This window comes from Pan paniscus, chromosome 21, assembly GCF_029289425.2.
Source record: "Pan paniscus chromosome 21, NHGRI_mPanPan1-v2.0_pri, whole genome shotgun sequence".
In the NCBI taxonomy this organism is placed as follows: domain Eukaryota; kingdom Metazoa; phylum Chordata; class Mammalia; order Primates; family Hominidae; genus Pan; species Pan paniscus.
Genome location: NC_073270.2, coordinates 15026313 through 15049833, shown reverse-complemented (window position 1 = coordinate 15049833; position 23521 = coordinate 15026313). Strand labels below are relative to the sequence as shown.

At 36.8% G+C, this 23521-nt stretch overlaps 1 protein-coding gene and 1 pseudogene across 8 annotated transcripts in view; both read right to left on the bottom strand.

The window, feature by feature from the left end:
* The window catches only part of MACROD2 (mono-ADP ribosylhydrolase 2), a 2054393-nt gene that overhangs the window by 1899285 nt on the left and 131587 nt on the right, over nt 1-23521 (bottom strand). The gene's annotated exons all lie outside the window — the stretch shown is intronic.
* LOC129394940 (aminoacyl tRNA synthase complex-interacting multifunctional protein 1-like) lies at nt 19888-23483 on the bottom strand (annotated as a pseudogene).

The following is a 23521-nucleotide window of genomic DNA, read 5'->3' as shown; positions in this document are numbered from 1 at the left end:
AAACCTCATGTAAGAACCCTATTTTTAATTTAGTCCTGCATCAGAATTATTAGTCTTTATTAAAACCATCACCAACCTCGGTTTTTAACTTCTTTGAGCATAGTTAGTAGGGCAAGTGAGAAAATCAGAGGGTCCAGGAGAGAGAAAGAGAGAAGAAAAATGCTAAGAGAGAAGCAGAAAAGTAGGGAGAAAAGGGAAGAGGTAGAAGAAGGGATGATGGGGGAAAGGTGGGGAGAGAGAGACAGAAAAGAAGAGAAATTATGTTTAGCTATTGATAGATGAGAGAAATAAACCAGTTTATAGACAAAATACATTCATGTCTTAATACAGAAATACAATGTAAGGAGAAGACCACAGTGCTTTCCCAAACTTAAGGTTTAGGATTTGTCTGGGAAAAAAAATACCAAGTTTTATTCTCTTTTTCAAGAGAAAAAAGACAATACTCTTAAGAAAAACACTGTGAACCAGGAGGAAAACTTTATATTGACACATTCATTTAAAACTGGTCACTTTCATACAAGTGGCCAACAAACATATGCAAAAATGCTCAACATCACTAATTATCAGAGAAATGCACATCAAAACCACAATGAGATACCATCTCACACCAGTCAGAATGGCTACTATTAAAAAGACAAAAAACAACACACATTGGCTGTAAGGCTATGGAGAAAAGAGAACACTTATACACTGTTAATGAGAATGTAAATTAGTTCAGCCACTGGGGAAAGCAGTTTGGAGATTTCTCAAAGAACTTAAAACTACCACTTGACCCACCAATCTCATTACTGGGTATATATCCAAGAGAAAATAAATGGTTCCACTGAATGCATGTACATATGTAGATTCACTGCAGCCCTATTCACAATAGCAAATCAACCTAGCTGCCCACCAATGGTGAATTAAATAAAGAAAATGTGGTACATATATACCATGGAATACTGCGTGTCCATAAAAAAGAATGAAATCACGTTCTTTGAAGCAACATGGATTTAGCTAGAAACCATTATCCTAAGCGAATTAACACAGGAACAGAAAGCCAAATACTCCATGTTCTCACTTGTAAGTGGGAGCTAAACATTGGGTACTCAAAAAAAAAAAATTGGGTACTCATAGATATAAAGATGGCAACAATAGACATTGGGGACTACTAGATGAGGAAGGTTGGGAAGGGACAAGGTTGAAAAACTAATTTGGGGGTACTATGCTCCATACTTGGTGACAGAATCAGTTGAACCCCAAACCTTGGTGACTGAAACAGGAGCTAGGTACAGAGAGAGGTAGGGGAAGAAGAGTAGGAACAGCAGGAGAAGCACCTGGAACAGTAGAAAAGTGTGCTATGTTAAGGAACCTCATACTTCTTACCACTGGCAATTGGGGGAAGGGGAGAGAAGAGATCAGCAGAAGAGGGACCTATTAACTACTTAGGAAGGAAGCTACACTGAGCACAAAGAACCTGAACAAAGAATCCAGAAGGCAAAAAGTATTGCTGGATTGTGGGCATCTCTATCCACAGTTCAAGAGCTGAGAGAGGATAAAGGCTCTGGGTAAAAAATAAAATAAGTAAAATAAAATAAGTGAGAGGAAATGACGTTCTGCATAATACAACACCAGCTTCTCTGCTTACATGAACACCCTTCTCACCAAAGATGACTAGTTTGACAGAAAAGAAACTATGAAGAATGTGGTCCCAAAACATTAATCTTGAAAGAATATGTAACAGTGCAGCTTCCTTGATTGTATAGAAACTGTCAAAGACTGACAAAAGTAAATCTGAAAGCCTGACAAGTGAAGAAGACCAAAATAATACAATAACATTCTGAGGAAGTGACACCAAAAAAGACCTAATAAAATAAATCCTACAAAATCATTAAATTATGCAGTCATGTTCTTCAGATCCCAGTACACAAATGTCTTCCAAAGTAATTTATTAAATATGGTAAGATATCACAAAAATCTTCTTCAACTGCTTATTCACCAGCTTTGCTACTTACCTACTCTCATTCATACATTCTTCCCAAACATACGTCCTGAATATCTGCTCATGCCAAGCACTAAGCCAGGCCCTGCTGATATCTACAGACCACACATATAAACAAAGGGTAGATAATCCATAATAACTCAAACATGAGTCAGTGGTAGTACTGAAATTCAGAAACTTTTCAAGCCCTCAATTTAGCCAAGAAATTCAATTATCCTTCTACTATTACCTTAACTCTAATATCCAAGAGTAGTAAAATTTAACTAATTTCAGATTCAATTTTTCTTCTCTGGTGAATTTGCTTATGAGTCATAAAAAGGTAAAAAATCAAATTCTTATTAAGACTCAAAAGATCTAAAATTTCTAATAACTTGAAGGGAAGCTCTTCACTATACATGAAGTCACCTTTTTTTCAAACACTGTACTTGGATATAATATTTCCATTAAAAAGAAAAAAGAGTGAGATCAGCATGAGGGTTCTAAAAATAGGTTTAATAAAAAGAAATACAGCAAACCCCAAGTGCTCAGTGACTCTTTTTCAAATGATCTGAAGATCCACAACAGGCCTGAATTTGTACTAAATGGAAGGCTCAAGCATGGGAAGTCTGTCCATGCACGCCACTACAGGCTCCATCTCTGAATTTCAGCATTCCTTGCTTTTCTATCTAAATTTACTCACATATTTTATAATGGATGCCAAAAAGAAATAACATACTACTTTCAACTGTCAGGTCTTCCCACTATTGTTAAACTACCTGAGGTCAAGCAATATCTTATCATCTTTGTATCCCCATCCCCTAACATCATAACTGTCCCATAGCAAGAACTAGAGTATAATTTAAATAATGATGATAGTTAATATTAGGAGCTTACTACAGAAGTACCTGGCACTGCTTTATGTGCTTAGCATATATTATTTAATTTTCACAACTCAATGAGTTACTATTATTAATCTCATTTTACAGATAAGAAAACTGAGGCTCAACTTCTATTGCTGAAGGAATGAATGGCAAGGAAAGAACATGGTCTTTGAATTCAAATAGAATTGAAGGAGTTTAAATCCTGATTATTACACACTATGCCACCTTGGGAAATGTATTTATCTATTCTGAACTTCAGTTTGCTCATCTATAAAAAAGAAGCAATATCTACATCATTGTGTTGCTGTGAAGATTCAATGTGATAACACCTGAAAGCACCTACCTCATTACCCAGTACATAAGAAGCCCTCAGATGTTAGTCCTTCTTCCATCCCACTGTCCCTGGCTTCCCTTTTACCACTCACCATACTACAGGAAAAGCTGACTGGAGATACTCTCACCCCCAGGAGTTCTCAAGCTTAGACTCACCTAGGGAACTTACTATATACATACAAAAGCCCTGGCCTATGTCAAGAAGCCTGGGCCACTGTATTCTCTATTAGCTCTCCAAGTGACTGTGATAGATGGCAATGTTTGAGAAGCACTGCTCTATAAGCATTCTCTACTTAGCCACTTGACCCTCTACCTCCCGTCCAGCAAGGGACTTTAACCTCTTGATGTTTGGAAAAACTTGATGAACCTTCCTTCATCCTATCAATCTAAAAGGCTGATAGGATGAAAGAAGTATCAATCCATCTTTTAGCATCAATCTAAAAGACTTCTCCACGATTTCCCTGATTTCTCCATCAGCAAAGAGAAAAGTAGGTGTTAAAGTAGGATTTTATAATTTCCAGAGGATAAAATATCAGTCAGTGGATTCTACAGTGACATACACCAGCAACTGGATTGCGGAGCCTCTCTTCTTGTCCCTCTCTCCCTCCCTCCAATTAACTGCTGAATTCTACCCAAGCCTACAGCTAACTAGAACAGAAGGAAACCTGATCCACACAAGCAGCAACCAGTGGAGAAGGGGCAGAACTAGAAAACAAATTTACAGTTTTCACTCAGCTTATCAAGGCCAACCACTAAATCGCAGAGCAACCCGATACTGACAGAAATCTTTTTTTTTTTTTTTTTTCTGAGGCGGAGGTCTCGCTCTGTCGCCCAGGCTGGAGTGCAGTGGCGCCACCTCGGCTCACTGCAAGCTCCGCCTCCCAGGTTCACGCCATTCTCCTGCCTCAGCCTCTCTGAGTAGCTGGGACTACAGGCGCCACCACGCCCGGCTAATTTTTTGTATTTTTAGTAGAGACAGGGTTTCACCGTGTTAGCCAGGATGGTCTCGATCTTCTGACCTCATGATCCGCCCACCTCGGCCTCCCAAAGTGCTGGGATTACAGGCGTGAGCCACCGCGCCCGGCCACTTACAGAAATCTTTAAAGGGGATAAAACTGTAACCAGTCTTACAAAAAAAGGAACCGTTCAATAGAATACTGGTTTACATAAAACAATAGTCTCCCAGGCAGTGATTAAACAGACTTCCAATAAACTAATATGCACAAAACAATTATGTTAACATTATGTTAATATTGATTTTAATTAACTGTTCAAATTTCAGAAGATTTAATTGCCTTTTTGTTTTGGAAAATTTGTACATTTACAATAAATCTTTAGGAAGCCCAAACTCTCCATGAGGATTTCTAATAGAGAATTTAATTGTGAGAAACAAGTAGAATAGCAATATTGTGTGTAGTTTTCAAATTAGTTAACTATTTTGTAAATATTATTCAACTATTGAAGCAAATAGTTTTGAGAAAGTGAAAAGAATTAAAGTTAGCTTTAGATTTCTGGAGATTCATGCTATTAAAGCTCTACTACCTAGGGCTTTACCAGTAAGAAAACACTAGAAAACTAGTGTTTCTGATATTCCCCAGTACCTATCTTCTACCTAGTGATTTCAAGCATAATGATCACAAATGGAAGAGTCAATATTTTCTAAAAGATTTGTATTTCTTTAGAAATCTATGAAAAATAAACACAAATTAATGGAATCAATGTTTTCTGAACTCCAACTGTGGGCTGGGGCATACACAAAATATAATCATGATGTTAACTAACATTTATTTATACCTACCACAAACACTAGACGAGGTTATAAATTCTTTGAGAAAAGAGGTGGGGCGGTTTAGAACATGTAGAAAAAGGCAAAAATAAAATAAAGTTAATTAGTTAATACAAAAAAACTGTGGTGAAACAAATCTATTCACCTTTGTTTTAAATTCCCTTTAAGCCTAGCGCATAGGGACACATACAGTGCTTTTTTTGTAGAGGTATATAGTAATTCATAATTAATGTATCTATAAAAGGGAGAAGGCACTCATGGTTGCAGGGAAGATGTGGTAGGAAAACCTGGAGGAATTGGGGAAATCCAGAGGATATCTTCTCAACCAAAGGATAAGGCAAAGCCCTGGACAAAACCATGATTATCTTTAAAGAAAAGGCAAGCAGTGGAAATGGAGCTGCAAACTGAGATAGAGAGTGGCGAACATGATGAGCCCTGAGAGAAATCTACAGAAGCAAGGCATAGTCTGGAGGTGAAAAACTTCATACAGTACAATGGGCAACACCCCCATAATTATGGACCACTAAAGCTGTGCATTATATACAAATAACATACCAGTGTAGTCTCTCCCCACCCTCAACCATCTTCACAAACAAAAAAATGCAGGCTGCTTCTAAAGGTCGCTGAAGAAATACACAATTTCCTCTTGTGTGGAGATGTAAAAAAATGACTGCTTAAGAATACTATAGAACTTAAAATTATAATTAACTGTAAATTCAATTATTTGTTTTTTCTTTCCCTGGCTAGACCATAAGTGCTATAAGAACAGACAATAGGATCATACCTTCCTATGGCCAATATCTCACCCCAGTTCTGGACCAGGCAAATACATGCAGCTAATAAATATTAGTTGAATGAATGAAAAGTGAATCAATCCATATGTAAAAGGTAGGAGATCAATAAATGAACAGAAGCAGGTTATGTGGAAGGTCAGACTGAGGGGATAAGAAAACCTAGAAGGTCAGACAGCCCTAAAAATATTCCAGTACAAAACTAAAGGCTAACATACTTCTACCAAAAACTTAATTTATAAAAAGCGGTGATTGACAAATTTAGATTTAGAAGTGTGTAATATATTCTTTGTAATATCTATATTTCCACTTATCAAAAAATTTCAAAGTTTTTGCTTTTCTTTAGCTTAGAAAAAAATATGTCTTTATATGCATTCCAATTATTTAAGACACTCAAATTTCCAAGAGCACAAGTAAAGAACATGAAAAAACAGGCTAATGGCATTCATTGGTATATGATCATTCACATCTATCTAGGCACTGGGTTTTTCTCCCTAAAATCTCCTAAAAAATATGAGTTCATAAAAAACAAAGATAGAAAAAAAAGTCAATCAGATTAAAAGAGGGAAAAAAACCTTTGCCCAGTGTGAGGCTTGATTACCTTAATTATTTTGACTTTGAAAGGAACCTTAATGCAGAATTGAACTTTGTCCAGTCTTTCATCTATATATTTTTTAAAAAATAATGACACTGTGTCGTTCATAAGTCTTGTCTAATTATCTTAATTTCTTCAGAAATGTTTCATTTGGTAACTTTTCCAGCAAAATTACAATTTAAACATGCAGTTCAAAAAATCATAAGTCTCTTACTCATTTTAGTGTGACGCGAGATTAATGGAAGATGCTCATTCCACAATGGCCTGAGCAGAAACTTTACATTTCAAAGTGTATGAACCAACATACACTTCTGCTATTCAATTAAAGAAAATGGTCAGAAATGTCTTTACAATGAAATAAACACACTAAACCTTCTTGCACAGGTTTTTTTTTTTTCTCCAAGCAAGTGGTCATCAAACAGGAATTCCACACATATCAGAAGATTTTGTAACCATTTCCACATTAAACAGAATTATCACATTGTGATAAAATGCTGACTCCACTGACGGATCCTGCTGGTCAGTGATTTCATCATTTTATCAAGCATGTGAAGGCTATTATCTTCAAGCTGAATGTTGCTACAAGGTGGTTACACAAACACTGTTTGCTTAAAGACAGTGTTATCTGGAGAAATAAGTCTCTTTTCTAAAGTAAGGTAAGGCATTTCCCAAGATTTCTCACTAAACAGCCCAGGCTTCTGACAAACTCTCTATAAAAATGTAGAAACAAGTACCCTTTCAAGGAAAACTACAGATTAATACATATATTGAAAACAATGTACAAAGCCAACATCACATGGCCATGCTAATAAATTCATTTTGGTTATTTGTTTAAGCTTCCTACTAATCAAATTTTCTAGGATGATAACCATCAAGAGATGACTTCAATTTTAGAAAAAAAGAATGATGAAAGACATGAAAAGTTTTCTTAATTATACAAAGCAAGATTAGTCCGCCAGAGATGCTGCCCTATTATACTTCGTGTGTGTGCATGCATGTACACCCACACTCTTAAGACTTTAAATCAATCTATGCTCTTTTCATAATTCTTACTACATAGACATAAGTATCTCTTTTAAGCCACAAATGAATAGAAAGTGATCCTTTATAAACAGAATCTCAGATAACATTTATTCATAATGACTGAGTATTTGGCTATAGGAAAAATTTATATTCTATAGAAAATATTAATATTTTATAGAAGTTTATCAAGCCTATGTGCATTTTTAATGATTAATTCCAAATTCATCAGGAACTTAGTACCAAAGATGCCAGTACTAAAAGCAGTGGCAAGTTTAACAAAATGCTATTGATACCAAATTTTTTAAAGCAATCAATTTGGTGACATACTAATTTCTTATGTAGCAAAATAATAAGTGTGGTGGCAGCTTCATAATGCTTGACAACATACAGCTCGGGCATCTAGGCACTCTGCTAACAAGCCAGACATGCTAGCTCCTTCATTTACACAAGGACACAAATGAGCAGGAAAGGATGGTACAACACAAAAAGAAAATAACTTGGGATCTCAGGCAGTTGCCCAGGTGATGGTAAAGCGCCAAGCTGAAAAACCTGTGGTCGCTAAGCAGCAGCAAAGACAATAAAGAGATTCCCATCCAGCTTCACAGCAGCTGCAGTAAGTTCAGACTGGTGGAATCACAGCACACCCTGGTGACAAAAACGAGTCACCTCTGGCTGACCTGATAGCCACTGAAGCACCAAGGCCACCACCTAACACTTCTTTAAATCTTCCTCAGAAAAACTAAAAACATGGTGAATAAACTTGTACTATTAGGAAAAAAAGGGAAACTAAAAGAGATTTTATATAATATAAATGCTAATACTATTTTCAAAGCATCTGGCTTAGTGGCTTACCAGCAATGTGACCTTGGACAAGTTTTTAGATTGTCTGTGCCTCAATTTCACAATTTCACATTGGGAATATTTTAAGTCCTCACCTTACAGGATACCATACAGATCAAATAAAGACAATATTTGAAACATGCTTAGAAGAGGACCTGGCACACAGAAAACATCGTATGTATTCATTCATGAATAAATATGAATTCAATGTAGACATATAATTTTTTAAGCTGAAAAAGAATAATAAAAGTTATAAGGTACTGAGAGCTTGCTATGTGCCCTCCTCTGTACTCTTTACATACATGATGCCCTTTAATCTTTTTTTTTTTTTTTTCTGAGATGGAGTTTTGCTATTGTTGCCCAGGCTGGAGTGCAATGGCTCAGTCTCGGCTCCCTGCAACCTCCGCCTCCCAGGTTCAAGCAATTCTCCTGCCTCTGCCTCCCGAGTAGCTGGGATTACAGGCATGTGCCACTACACCCAGCTAATTTTGTATTTTTTGTAGAGATGGGGTTTCACCATGTTGGACAGGCCAGTCCCGAACTCCTAACCTCAGATGATCCACCCACCTCAGCCTCCCAAATTGCTGGGATTACAGGCGTGAGCCACTGCGCCCAGCCGCCCTTTAATCTTTATAGCAAATATGCATTATAGGTGTATCTCCTTTTATAGATGAAGAAAGGCAAATGTTAAGACCAAAACAAAACTAGCAAGTGGCAGAGCTAAGATTCAAACACAGATATTTCTGACTCCAAAACCTATGCTTTTAACCATACTGCACCATAGAGAAAACTGGTTTTACCCATCTGTTCCTATTTTATGGATGAGGAAACTGAAGTGTCTTAGATAAAGCCCCACAGGTAGCTAATGGATAAATGAGGAATTAAGGTGTCTTGGCCTATTACAAGCAGATACCTCTCTGTTCCAAATGACTAAATAGGTGTAAAATTCCATTGCCACTGGAATAGTCTCTTGAATCACTCAGGATTAGAATTAGTCTAAGGATATCTGCCCTACCCAACACAACACACTGAAGCATATGCTACAGTAAATTAGGGAATAGAAGAGATTTTTCACTTAAGGTAGCGGAAGGCAGGAAGGTCAGGTATCCTGAATGACTCTCTAATATGATCAACTTCATCACAGTAACTGCCAAGTGTAATGCCAAAATGTGGTAAATTTCAACTTTGTTTTTCCAACATAGAAGGAAAGATCCATATAGAGGGCTAGATAGGGTACAGGAGCCCACCAGCTGCCTCTCTCTCGGCCGATACCACTGATAATCATTTCGAAAATAAAGAGGTCTCTGGTAGGTGCATTTTCCCTTAGTATGCCCAGGCTTGACAATGAAAGGAAAACCAGCCAGCTCCCACCCACAGGTGTTGGTTGGAAGTCATTCGGCAGCAGCTGGAGCTGAGGTACACACAAGCTCTATCCTACCACCCTCTCAAGCAAAAAAAGAAAAAAGAAAGTTGATACTTTAAAACATTAAGACTAAAAAGATATGGGTATATGTATATTAAAAATACAGGGTTCATCTGCAAGATATGTAACAATTATAGGCAGAGCTCTCACCCTATATAAACATTAACCCCTTTCTCGTTGTATGAATCAGGCCAAATCAAATGCTATGCTCAGAATCAAGATAAGAATATTGGTTTGGGAACCTTCTTACAACTATATCTTCAGGCATTTGTTTATACAACTAATAACAGAAAAAACTACCTCTTCACATTAAAAAGTTTATCATTTACATGTTTTTATAGTGTAATGAAAGCAGTGATCATTCCTTAAAAACAGTAAATGCAAATTCATATTCCAAACATCTACTCTGTAAGAAAGCCAGAGTTTACCTAGAAATGGTCAAAATCCTAGTAAATGACAAACCACTTTGCATGAATCATGTCACAGTATTTTTATTTCATTAAATCCCATCAAACTTAATATTTTATCAACTACAGGCATCTTCCTTACTACAGGGTTGAGTATCCCTTATCCAAAATGCTTGAGACAGAAGTGTTTTGAATTTTGATTTTTTTCAGATTTTTGGCATATTTGCATATATATAAAATGAGATATCTTGGGGATGGGACCCAAGTCTAAACACTTAATACATTAATTTTTTTGTGTATACCTTATAAACAAAGCCTAAAGACAATTTTATTTTTCCTTTGCAGATGCTTTGTGTTGTGTGCCTACATTTTGACTGCGACCCTTCACATGAAGTCAGATGTGAAATTTTCTACTTATAGTGTCATGTTGGTGCTCAAAAACTTTCAGATTTGGAAGCATTTCAGATTTTGGATTTTTGGATTGGGGATATTCAATCTGTAACTCAAGACTTTCTTGTAATATGCTGTGCATATGAAAACTGTTACAAAATATTCTGTTTACTATTTCACAGATTTGATTAAATATTGTCCTTTATATTCTGTTTATCTCAAAATAGTAAAGCCTCAAACTTTACAGGAGTATTGAAATTATACCACTATTGCAAAAAATACAAATCAATAATGTCACCTTACAGCTTAAAAAATTGTTTACAATTCTTATTTCTACATAAAATATATAAGTATGGGGAAATTTCCCCATCCATAAAATAGGAACAGATGAGTAAAACCAGTTTTCTCTATGGTGCAGTACAGTTAAAAATATAGGTTTTGGAGTCAGAAATATCTGTGTTTGAATCTTAGTTCTGCCACTTGCTAGTTTTGTTTTGGTCTTAACATTTGCCTTTCTTCATCTATAAAAGGAGATAACACCTATGATGCATATTTGTTATAAAGATTAAAGGGAGGCTGGGCGGAATGGCTCACGCCTGTAATCCCAGCAGTTATGGGAGGCTGAGGCGGGTGGATCATCTGAGGTCAGGAGTTTGAGACTATGTATAATGCCAAACTCAAAAATATTCTAAATGATAAAGAGGTAACATAATATTTATATTATTTTGCTGTGTTTATCATAAATGACTTCTCAGAATCACTAAGCACATCAGATATTTTCTTTTTGTTTTTAATGGAAAAGTATTTTCTTCCTTTCTTTGTAGAGAAAACAATGAAATTATCCAGGAAAATTTATTTCTTATTACTCTTCTAAAATATAATCTTTATTTATGTTTTCCTTCAGAACAGAAAAGTTTTTATAGCTTTATTGACATATAATTGACAAATAAAAATTATACATATTTAAGGTGTACCAAATGTTTAGATATATGTTACATTGTGGAATGATTTCCACAATCAAACTAATTAGCACATCCGTAATCTCACATAGTTACCGTGTGTGTGTGTGTGTGTGTGTGTGTGTGTGTGTGGAAAACTTAAGATCTATTCTCTTAGCAAATTTCAAGTACATTCTTATTAACTACAGTCACCATACAATACATTAGGTCTCCAAAATTTATTTATAACTTAAAGCTTCTATGCTTTGACCAACAGCTTCCCATTTTCCCCCCACCCAGCCACTGGCAATCACTATTCCATGCTGTACATGCTAAATTGCATGCTCTAAAATTTCTATGATATCAACTGTTTTAGATTCCACATATAAATGAGATCCTGCAGTATTTGTCCTTATGTGCCTAATTACTTCATTTAACATAATGTATTTCACTACTGTCACAAATAACAGAAATTTCCTTTTTTTTTAAAGGCTGAATGATATTCCACTGCATATAAATAGCATATTTTCTGTATGCACTCATCCATCAATGGACATTTCAGTAGTTTCCATATCTTGGCTATTGTTAATAATGCTGCAATAAACCTGGAAGTACAAATATATTTTCAATGTGCTGATTTCATCTCCATCAGATGAGTCCCCAGAAATGGGATTGCTGGATCATATAGGAGTTCTATTTTTAATTTCTCAAGGAACCTCCATACTGTTTTCTTTCCATAATGGCTGTACCAACTTACATTCCCAACAACAATGTATAAGGTTCCCTTTTCTCCACATCATCACCAACACTTGTTTTCTTTTGTCTCTTCTTTATAATAGCCATTCTAACAGGTATGCAGTGATATCTCACTGTGGTTTTGATTTGCATTTCCCTGATGACTGAGCACCTTGTAATATAACTATTGGCCATCTGTATGTGTCCTTTGGAAAATTTTCTATTCAGGTCCTTTGCCAATCTTTGGTGTTTTGTTTTTACTGAGTTGTACAAGTTTCTCATTTTTTATATTAATTCCTAATCAGATACATGATTTTTAAATATTTCTCCAATCCACAGGTTGCCTTTTCACTTTGCTATTTCCTTGCTTAGCAGAAACCTATTAGTTTAGTGTAGTCCCACTTGTTTATTCTTACTTTTATTGTCTGTGCTTTTGGTGTAATATCCTAAAAATCACTGCGAAAACTAATGTCATGGAGATTTTTCCCTATGTTATCTTCTAGGAGTTTCACAGTTTCAGGTTATATGCTCAAATATTTAATCCATTTTGAGTTGATTGTTGTATATGATGTAGGATAAGAATATGATTTCTCTTATTTTCATGGTGGATATGAAGTTTTCACGACATCATTTTTGAAAAAAACTATCCTTTTTCCATTGTGTATTCAGGGTGCCTTTGTCAAACAATAGTTAATCACCTCTAGACCTGCCTTACAACAAATGCTAAAGGGAGTTCTTCAAGCTGAAACAAAAGGATGCTGGTTAGTAACATGAAAACATATGAAAGTATAAAACTCACTGGATGAAGACCTTTATAATGCTGCACTTCCATTTAATGGATAGTAAATACATTTCCTTATAAGTCCTTATGACTTTCTTAATAACATTTTCTTATCTCTAGCTTACTCTGTTGTAAGAATAGAGTATGTAATACATATAACCTACAAAACATGTGTTAATCAACTGTTTATGTTATCAGTATGGCTGGAGGTCAACAGTAAGCTAGTAGTAGTTAAATTTTCAAAGAGCCAAAAGTTATACACACATTTTCAACTGTGTAGAACGTCTGTGCCCCTAACTCTTGCATTGCTTAAGAGTCGACTGTATATCCCCTTTTTGTAGTAAGCCTTTGAAATCCAGTGTGTATGTTACACTTAAAGCACATCTCAATGCATAATAGCTATGTTTCAAGTGCTCAATAGCTATATGTGGCTAGTGGTTACCAGTGAGCACCAACAGTTCTAGCTATTAAGTGCTATGTTTTGGGGATAGAGAATTATTATGATTTGGAATGAATTCTGGGGGCAGATGGAATTTGAGTTGGGTCCTGAAAGAATGTTAAGGTTCAGAAAAATGGGGAAAGCGTTTCTGGAAGAAATAGTGTAAGGGAAGAGAATAGAAGGTTTGCTGGGGTAGACATTTGTTTTTAAAATTAATTATGTGCCTAGTACATAGCAAACACTGTGAAACTCAGCACACAATACACACAATCCTTACGTCAGTGGTTCTAAAACTTGAGCATCAGAATCACCTGAAAGGCAAAACACAATTTACTGTGACCCACCCTGAGTTTTTGAAGCAGTAGGTCTGAATTCCATTTCTAACAAATTTCTAGGTGGTGCTAATGCTGCTGGTCCAGGCACCGTACTTGGAGAACCACTGCCTTACATTAACAGTTCCTAGCAGATATTATCTCCATTTTATAGGTAAGAAAGTGAGGCTAAGAAAAACTAAATAATTTAACAGAGATTACATAGATAATATGTAGCAAGAACGTGATTCAAGTGCAAGTCTGGAATTTACATCTAGGTCTGTCTCGGCCTCCCAAAGTGCTAGGATTACAGGCGTGAACCACTGCCCCCGGCTAACTCCAGCTTTTTATTCCTCTATGAATTATTCTAAAACCTTCACATTTTTTGTGCTGATATTTAAGTCTACGATCCATTTTGAGTTTTTTTTTTATAAAATAACACTTGGAAATGGAAATTTCTGAGTGCTGCTACTATATAGAAATAGGATTGACTTTTCTTTATTAATCTTGTATCCTGAGACCTTGCTAAGCTCACTTATTTGTTCTAGCAGCATTTTTGTATAATCCTTAGAATTTTCTACATAGAAGATCATGTCATCTGTAGATAAAGACTATTTTACTTATATCCTTCCATTCTGCCTTTTATTTATTTTTCTTCCTTTATTACATTGGCTAGGACCAGCATAATGTTGAATTGAAATGGTGAGCATGGACATTCTTACATTGTTTCCAATCTAAGGGAGAAAGCATTCAGTCTTTCATCAAGTACAATGTTAACTGAAAGTTTTCCAGAGATATCCCTAAAGTTCCCTTCTAATTTGCATTTATAAAGAGAATGACACAAATTCACATCAATGGTAGGGAATCTTAAGTTCCCTTCTAATACTAGATTTCTGAGTTTTTATCATGAGCAAATAGTGAATTTTGTCAACCACTTTTCCTGTATTTATTGAAAGGAATATATGGTTTTTCTTTTTTTAGAGACAGAGTCTTGCTCTGTCACCCAAGCTGGAGTGTAGTGATGCAATCATAGCTCATTGCAACTTTGAGCTCCTGGGCTCAAGTGATCTTCCCACCTCAGCCTCTCCAATAGCAGAGACTACAGGTGCATGTTCCACCATGCCCAGCTAATTTATTAAAAAAAAAAAAAATTGTAGAGACAGAGTCTCCCTATGTTGCCCGGGCTGATCTCAAATTCCTGGCCTCAAGTGATTCTCCTATCTGAATCTTCCAAAGCACTGTGACATAGCATCTGGCTGGTTTTTAATTTTAAGCCTGATAATATGATTAATTACACTGATTTTCAAATTTTAATCAATCTTAAATTCTTGGGATATTCTCTACTAGATCATGATTTATTATCACTGTATATATTTCTGTATTTCATATACTAAAATTTTATAAAGAATGTGTATATCTATGTCCATGACAGATATTGGTATGGAGATTTCTTAAAATACTTTTGGTGTCAGGTTTGAAAAGAATTCATGATGATGCTTATAGATTATGTAAATTACAAATCTAATCCCTATGTTTCTTGATACAGGAAGAATGAAGTTCTTTCATAAATAATACCAATTACACAGTAAATGGGAATTTATATCATATATTAATTTTTCAAAAGTTATATGAAACCCTGAAATAATTAAACATAGTTGCTTTTAAAAATCCCCCATATTAACTTGTTTAACTTTGTTGCCATTACCAAGAATTTTGCGTTTCTTAAATATTTAATGGAAATAGCTTCATGGTTATAAGTTATAAAGTGATTTCTCTCCTTTTGCAGCATGAAGATAATTTGAAAATCCCTATTCATTGACATGAATTTGTAGCTGGTTTTTTTTTTTTTTTTTTTTTTGACACGGAGTCTCACTGTCGCCAGGCGGGAGTGCAGTAGCGCGATCTCGGCTCACTGCAACTTCCGACTTCCTGGTTCAAGCGATTCTCCTGCCTCCGCCTCCTGAGTAACTGGGACTACACGCACGCGCCACCACGCCCAGCTAATTTTTGTATTTTTAGTAGAGACAGGGTTTCACCATGTTGGCCAGGATAGTCTTGATCTCCTGAACTCATGATTTGTCCCAATCTCAGCCTCCCAAAGTGCTGGGATTACAGGCGTGGGCCACTGCGCCCAGCCGTATCATTCTCTTTATAAACGAAAAAGAGGTTAATGTTGACCAGACTCTAGTTAAATAAAACAATATATTAGACTCCTGTAGGTAGTGAAGATAAACCAATGCTTCTAAAATATCTCTCAGTGAAATAATAAGATCAAAGTGGTTAGGGGAATCATAACCTTCTTAACAATTTCCAAACTGTGTGGTAGGTATAAAGTCAGTTTTCAGAGTGCTAGAGTCAGAAAAGAAAGGTTCATATTAACATGTAAGGTTCTGTCAGGAAGCAGACTGTGGCCTGATATAAAACCAGCTGCCAAGTACTACTGAGATAAGATCATAAATAAGCTGTAGGTTCACAAAACTTCATATTAAATGGTGAGTTCTCTGGGAAGCAGACCTCTAGACCAAGATTAGCAGGAGGTATATTAAGGAGTACCTTTGGGATCAAACCTATGAAAAGGGAGGGGAATGAAACAGGTTTGGACAGAGGAAAAAGTTAAACTGTGATCCAAATCTACCAACGGTCTTGGCTCATCCCGCAGGGAACTCTGGAGTTAGAATGGCCCTTCAGAGTTGTCTCTAGCTGGGCCAAAATAGATAGGACTCTATATTTCCACAGCAATCAGTCACTGACTGTGGGCCATCCTGGGAAGGAGGGTTACCTTAGTTAGTCAAGTTGGCGCCCTGCAGCTGAGAGAGTCCCTGAAGGGGCTGACAGCTGTGGGGTACCTGCCCATTGTATTCCCAGAAGTTGGGGCAACAAGCTTTCATAGAAGGGATATCTGAGTAGCACCACAGTATGCAAAATACAGATATATGAAAGAAAGACCTTAAACCATGCCAAAAATTTTAGTTAGATATGTGCTTATCAAGGTATACATAAGTTGTTCCTTCACTTTATTCACATCTCTGTACAAATGTCACCCATTCAGGACTTTTTCTAACAAACCTATCTGAAATGGTACCTCTTTACTGTGTTTTATTTTTTCATTATGCTTATAACTACCTGACATTTTAATATACATTTATTTGTTTATTGGGCATTATCTGTCACTCCCACTGGAATATAAGTTACAGGAGGTGAGCACCTTTACCTACTTTACCTCTATGTCCCACTGTCTAGAACAATGTGGGAAAAATAACATATTTACAAATAATCAGAGTTAATATTTGTATTGGAAATGATCATGATTTGTCATCATTGATAACTCATTAACTGTACTGTGGTTGAAATCAATATCAAAGGTTGTAAATTAGCCTAGGTTCCTGATGAGAAATGCAAAATGTCCAACTAAGAACTTTAAGGTAGGTCATTGTGATGGTTAATTTTATGTATCAACTTGACTGGGCCAAAAGGTGCCCAGACATTTGGGCAAACATTATTCAGGGTAATGGGATGGGCCTCATCCAATCAACCGATGTTTTGAATAAAACAAAAAGGCTAACAACCCTCCTCAGCTTGCCAACTGCAGATCTTGTAACTAGTCAGCCTCCATAATCATGTGATCATGTAAGCCAGTCCCATATACACACACACACACATACGTTATGTTTCTCTGGAGAACCCTGACTGATACAGTCATTTTACTTAAACACATTTCTGGCCAGGTGCAGTGGCTCATGCCTATAATCCCAACACTTTGGGAGACCAAGGCAGGAGGATCACTTGAAACCATGAGTTCAAGACCAGCCTGGGAAACAAAGCAACCCCAACTCTACAAATAAAAATAAAAATAATTAGCCAGGCACAGTGGCATGTGTTTGTAGTCCCAGCTACTCAGGAGGCTGAGAAAAGAGGATCGCTTGAGGCTGGGGGGTTCAAGGCTGAAGTGAGCTAAGATTGAGCCACTGCACTCCAGCCTGGGCACCAGAGTAAAATGTTGCCTCTAAAAAAAAGAAAGAAAAAGAAACAGATTTCTAACTATGAAAGTAAAATACAAATAGAACCCTAAGTAATTAATATGTATTTTGTCATTCTCTGCAAAGAACATTAATCATTAGTTGGAATTTATCTTTCAAATGTGTTGCTGTTTATATGTATATTTGAGAAACAAAGGGTCTTGTAAAGTGCTCTGTCTCTTAAGGAAATCCGAAGATCTAAAGAAAGAACTATAAAGTCTCCTATATATATTCCAGTAAGCTACATACATTTCAGCATTTACTTAAAATTCAAAGGCTGTCAATAAAGTCAAAAGGGTCTGGCATGGTGGCTCGTGCCTGTATGCCCAATGTTTTGGGAAGCCAAGGCAGGAGGATCGCTTGAGCCCAGCAGTTCAAGACCAACCTAGACAACATAGCAAGACCCTGTCTCAACAAAAAAAAAATTTTAATTAGCCAGGTGTGGTGGCACACACCTGCAGTCCTAGCTACTCTGGAGGCTGAGGTGGGAGAATCTTTTTTTTTTTTTTTTTTGGATAGAGTCTCGCTCTGTCACCCAGGCTGGAGTGCAGTGGCGTGATCTTGGCTCACTGCAAGCTCCGCCTCCCGGGTTCACACCATTCTTCCGCCTCAGCCTCCCCAGCAGCTGGGACTACAGGTGCACACCACCACGCCCGGCTAATTTTTTGTATTTTTAGTAGAGACGGGGTTTCACCGTGTTGGCCAGGATGGTCTCGATCTCCTGACCTCATGATCCACCTGCCTCGGCCTCCCAAAGTGCTGGGATTACAAGCGTGAGCCACCGCGCACGGCCGATAATCTCTTAAACCGTAAGAGAATCTCTTAAACCAAAGGCTGCAGTGAGCTATATGGTGCCACTGTATTCCAACCTGAGTGACAGAGTGAGATCCTGTCTCTGAAAAAATTTTTTAAATTAAAAAAGCCAAAGGACATGAAACACACCATTATCCAAATGTATTACCCAAATATCTTCAAATGCTAAAAAGTAATTTTTGGATTAAAGGTCTCTTCGGAGTCTACATGCCTACACTCTCCTTCCATTAGTGTGAATAATCAAAAACTAACCGGATTTCAAGTGGAACATTTAAACTGACATCTTCTGATGTTATTTCATCCAAATTACTTTGAGATAAAGAAATGTTGCAGACAATTGTACCACTTCTTGTAAAGCTACATTTAAATGACTCCTCATAAGCAAATGCCTATTTGACTTACATGAAAATACACACAAACTAATCTAGCTTATTTTGGATAAACGTAGATGGTTCTGCTATTTGATTGTTAATATATAAAAGCTATAAACTATGTTTGTTTTAAATAAGAGAAATAAAAAAAAATTTCATTTGTAACATGTTTCCACTTGGATTTTAAAACCCAAACAGTTGTTTTCTCAAGCCAAACTTCAGAAAACAACTCTTTATCCCCTGCTCAAGTGAAGAGTATACATTTAAAGAAGTCATTATCCAATATGAAAACAGGTTTTAAAAAATCTTCCATAACCTGAGCAACATAGCCCAGGCAACTCTGTCTCTACTAAAAAATTTTTTAAAATTAGCCAGGTGTGGTGGCACGTTCCTGCAGTCCCAGCTATTCAGGAGGCAGAGGCAGGAAGAGCACTGGAACCCAAAAGTCCAAGGTTGCAGTAAGCTATGATTGAGCTACTTCAGTCTGGCTTGGGCAACAGAGCCTGTCTCAAGAAAAAAAAAAAAAAAAACACAATTATTTCAAATTTTCTATATTCACAGATCTTGAAGATAAAATTTAAACAAAACTTGTCCTTGAAATGGAATTCATCATTAGGAAGATTCTACTAATCTAAAATGTTCATAATTTATCTCCAAAAAATGACAAATTTATGCCAATTTGCTTTTATTTGAAAGGAGTATCTTCTATTTAGCACCAAAAAATCCCGACTGTGAAGCCTTCTTTTCCCAAAAAATACTGATCAACAAGCCCTGCTTATGGGTTAATTATGAACTGCTAATATAGTGCTATTTCTCCTCAGGCCATTAAAATAGTGGGAATATGCTGCTATAATGAATTTTCCTATGCTAACGGTAGATATTTTCTTTTTTTTTCTTTCTTTTTTTTTTGAGACAGAGTCTCACTCTGTTGCCTAGGCTGGAGTGCAGTGGCGTGATCTCAACTCACTGCAACCTCCTCCTGGGTTCAAGCAATTCTCTGCCTCAGCCTCCCGAGTAGCTGGGATTACAGGCTCCTGCCATCAGGCTCGGCTAATTTTTCTATTTTTAGCAGAGACGGGGTTTCACCATCTTGGCCAGGCTTGTCTTGAACTCCTGACCTCAAGTGATCCACCCACCTTGGCCTCCCAAAGTGCTGGGATTACAGGTGTGAGCCACCGCGCCCAGCCTAGATATTTTCTTGGTTTAAAAACAAAAAATGTCCAACATTTTTTCTACTATTCTTGCCACACATATTTTTTATCAATTTTCTCCTCTGCTAATCAGAGCCATTCATAAAAATGTAAGAAAATCTACCTCTTGATAGATTTGGGTGACTCACCTTAACTGAGTCCCCATGGTAAGATTCTTGTAGACACAATGACATTGTCTTTCTCAGTTGGGTATATTTTATGAACACCGAATTACAGGCATACCTCAAAGATACGGCAGGTTCAGTTCCAGACCACTTTTATAAAACAAATATTGCAATAAAGCGAGTCACACAAATTTTTTGGTTTCCCAGTGCATATAAAATTATGTTTATATTAAACTGTAGTCTATTAAATGTGCAATGACATTATGTCTAAAAACACAATGCACATAACTTACTTTAAAAAATACTTTATTGCCAAAACATGCTAACAATCATCTGAGTCCTCAGCAAGTCATAATTTTTTTGCTGGTAGAAGGTCTTGGCTTGATGTTGATGGCTACTGACCGATCAAGGTAGTGGTTGCTAAAGGTTGGTTTTGCTGTGGTAATCTCTTAAATAAGACAATGAAATTTAAAACATCGATTTACTTCTTTTCATGAAAGATTTCTCTACAATATGTCATGCTATTTAATAGCATTTTACTCAGAGTAGAACTTCTTTCAAATTTGCAGTCAATCCTCTCAAACCCTGCTCTGCTTTATCAACTAAGTTTATGTAATATTCCAAATTCTGTGTTGTCATTTCATCAATATTCACAGCATCTTCACCAGGACTAGATTCCATCTCAAGAAACTACTTTCTTTACTCATCCATAAGAAGCAATTCCTCATCAGTTCAAGTTTTATTGCAAGATTGAAATAATTCAGTTCATCTTTAGAATTTCACTTCTAATTCTAATATTCTTGCTATTTCCACGATATCTGCTATGACTTCCTCCACTGAAGTCTTGAACTTGGATGGACCTCGAAGTCATCCACAAGGGTTAGAATCAACTTCTTCCAAATTTCTGTTCGTGTTAATATTGTGACCTCCTTCCATGAATTACAAGTGTTCTTAATGGCATCTAGAATGGTTACTTTTTTCTCTAGAAGCTTTTCAATTACTTTGTCCATATCCATCAAAGGAAACACTATCTATGGCAATTATAGCCTTATAAAATATACTTCTTAGATAATAAAACTTAAAAGTTGAAATTATTCCTTGGTGCATGGGCTGAAGAATTGATGTTGTGTTAACATGACTGCTCTTTGTACATCTTCATCAGAATTGTTGGGTAACTAGTTGCAATGTCAATGAAAAGTAATATTTTGAAAGGAATCTTTTTTTCTGAGCAGCTGGTCTCAAAAGTGGGCTTAAAATATTCAGTAAGCCATGCCACAAATTGATATGCTGTCATCCAGGCATTGTGATTCTGCTTATAGAACACAGGCAGAGTAGATTCAGCATCAATATTAAGGGCCCTAGGATTTTGTAAATGTTGAATGAGCACTGGCTTCAACTTAGAGTCACCAGCTGCATTAACCCCTACCAAGAGTGTCACCCTGTCCATTGACACTTTAAGCCAAGCATTAATTTCTTCTCTCTAGCTATGAAAGTCTTAAATGGTATCATCGTCTAGTAAAAGGCTGTTTCATATACACTGAAAATCTGTTGTTTATTGTAGCCACCTTCATCAATTATCTTACCTAGGTCTTCTGGATAACTTGCCTCAAGCTTCTACATCAGTACTTGCAGCTTCACCTTGCACTTTTATGTTATGGACATAGCTTCTTTTCTTAAACCTCATAAACTTCTGGTAGCCTCAAACTTTGCTGTTGTTATTATTTTTTTAGGTACAAGTGGCAAATACATTCCTTTTTATAAGGTTTTCTCCAATGTATTTCCATAATGAAGGCATTTTGCTTTATTTTATTCCACTGTTGTTCATAGTTTGAACCCTACACCCTCCCTTCCCTTTCATCTCAAAGGGAGCTCCTTTGTATATAGCCACACACTCATCATAGTATAAAAATGAGGTGGGATCTGCTCCCAAATCTTCTTTAGGATTTGGTTCCTTGTTGGGCTCTCCAGGGAAAGCATCAAAAGTAATTGTCTCCATTAGGAAGGGCCAAGATTTCAACCTTCTCTGGTGAACAAGCACACATGACCACTGCTTGAGATAATACTCCCTTCATCGTTGTAGGTTTCAGGTTACAAAGTAAAATCATCATCTGATTTTGCATCTGTTCAAAAGGAACATGATTCTCCAGACCACTGACAACTGTTCTTGGGACTATTTCCCCAACAACTATGTCTTCTACATACAAAGAATCTGCATCAGGGTGTTTTCTGACATTTATGATGCAACCAATTCAAAGATCTAGTTGGGAAACATTTATTGGCTTAGAGTTGGTGCTTCCTGCTATTGATTGCTGTTTTTTCTCCTTCTCTCCTTTCTCTTCAATTTTCTCTTTTGCTTTCTCTTCTTCTCCTGCTCCTCCTTTTATCTGTTCTTTGATACCAGAAGATATGGTTGTTACTGGTGTAGATTGTATCACGTTCAGAAACCACATAATTAGCATGCAGTGGAATACCAGATGGAAATGGTATTTGCTTCATTCTGTTTTGAATTTCTGTCTGAATTAGCTCTTGTTTCAATTCAACTTCTTCCTTCAGTTTCCTACTCAAAGTTTCTTCTCTTCCCTCAAAATTGCCTGCAAAAATGGCTTTCTCCTTAAGTAGAGCAACTTGCTGCTTAAGATATTCAATGATTTGATCCACCTCTGCCTCCTTCTGCTCCAGCCTCTTCAGAACAGCATCATTATTTGCCATTTTTGCCAAGAGACAACAGAAAATCATGAAGCAGTGGAAAGGGGTTCTGAGGCAGCCTCAGCAAGAAGCAGGTAGGGACAGCTACCTGCACACTATGGCCCAAACTTTTCTTATGGAGTTTCCTCACCTCTCTTGGCCTTCACAGTATTGAAGAGAGTTAGGGCCTTACAATTAGGCTATGGCATAAGGGAATATTGTGGCTGATTTGATCATCTATCCAGACCAATAAAGCGTTCTCTATATCAGCAGCAAGGCTGTTTCACTTCCTTACTATTCATGTGTTCACTGGAGTAGCACTTTTAATTTCCTTCAGGAACTTTTCATTTGCATTCATAACTCTCCCAACTGGAGCAAGAGGCCTCATTTTTGGCCTCTTGCCTTTTGACATGTCTTCCTCGCTATGTTTAATCATTTCCAGCTTTTGATTGAAAGTGAGAGACATGTGACTCTTCCTTTCACTTGAACACTTAGAGGCCACTGCAGGGTTATTAATTGGCCTAATTTCAATACTGTTGTTTCTCAAAGAATAAGCAGCCCTGAGGACAGGGAAAGAGGCTGGGGATCAGCCAGTTGATGGAGCAGTCAGAACACACACATTTATAGATTAAGTTCACTGTCTTCTATGGGTGCGGTTGGTGGTACCCCAAAACAGTTACAATGGTAA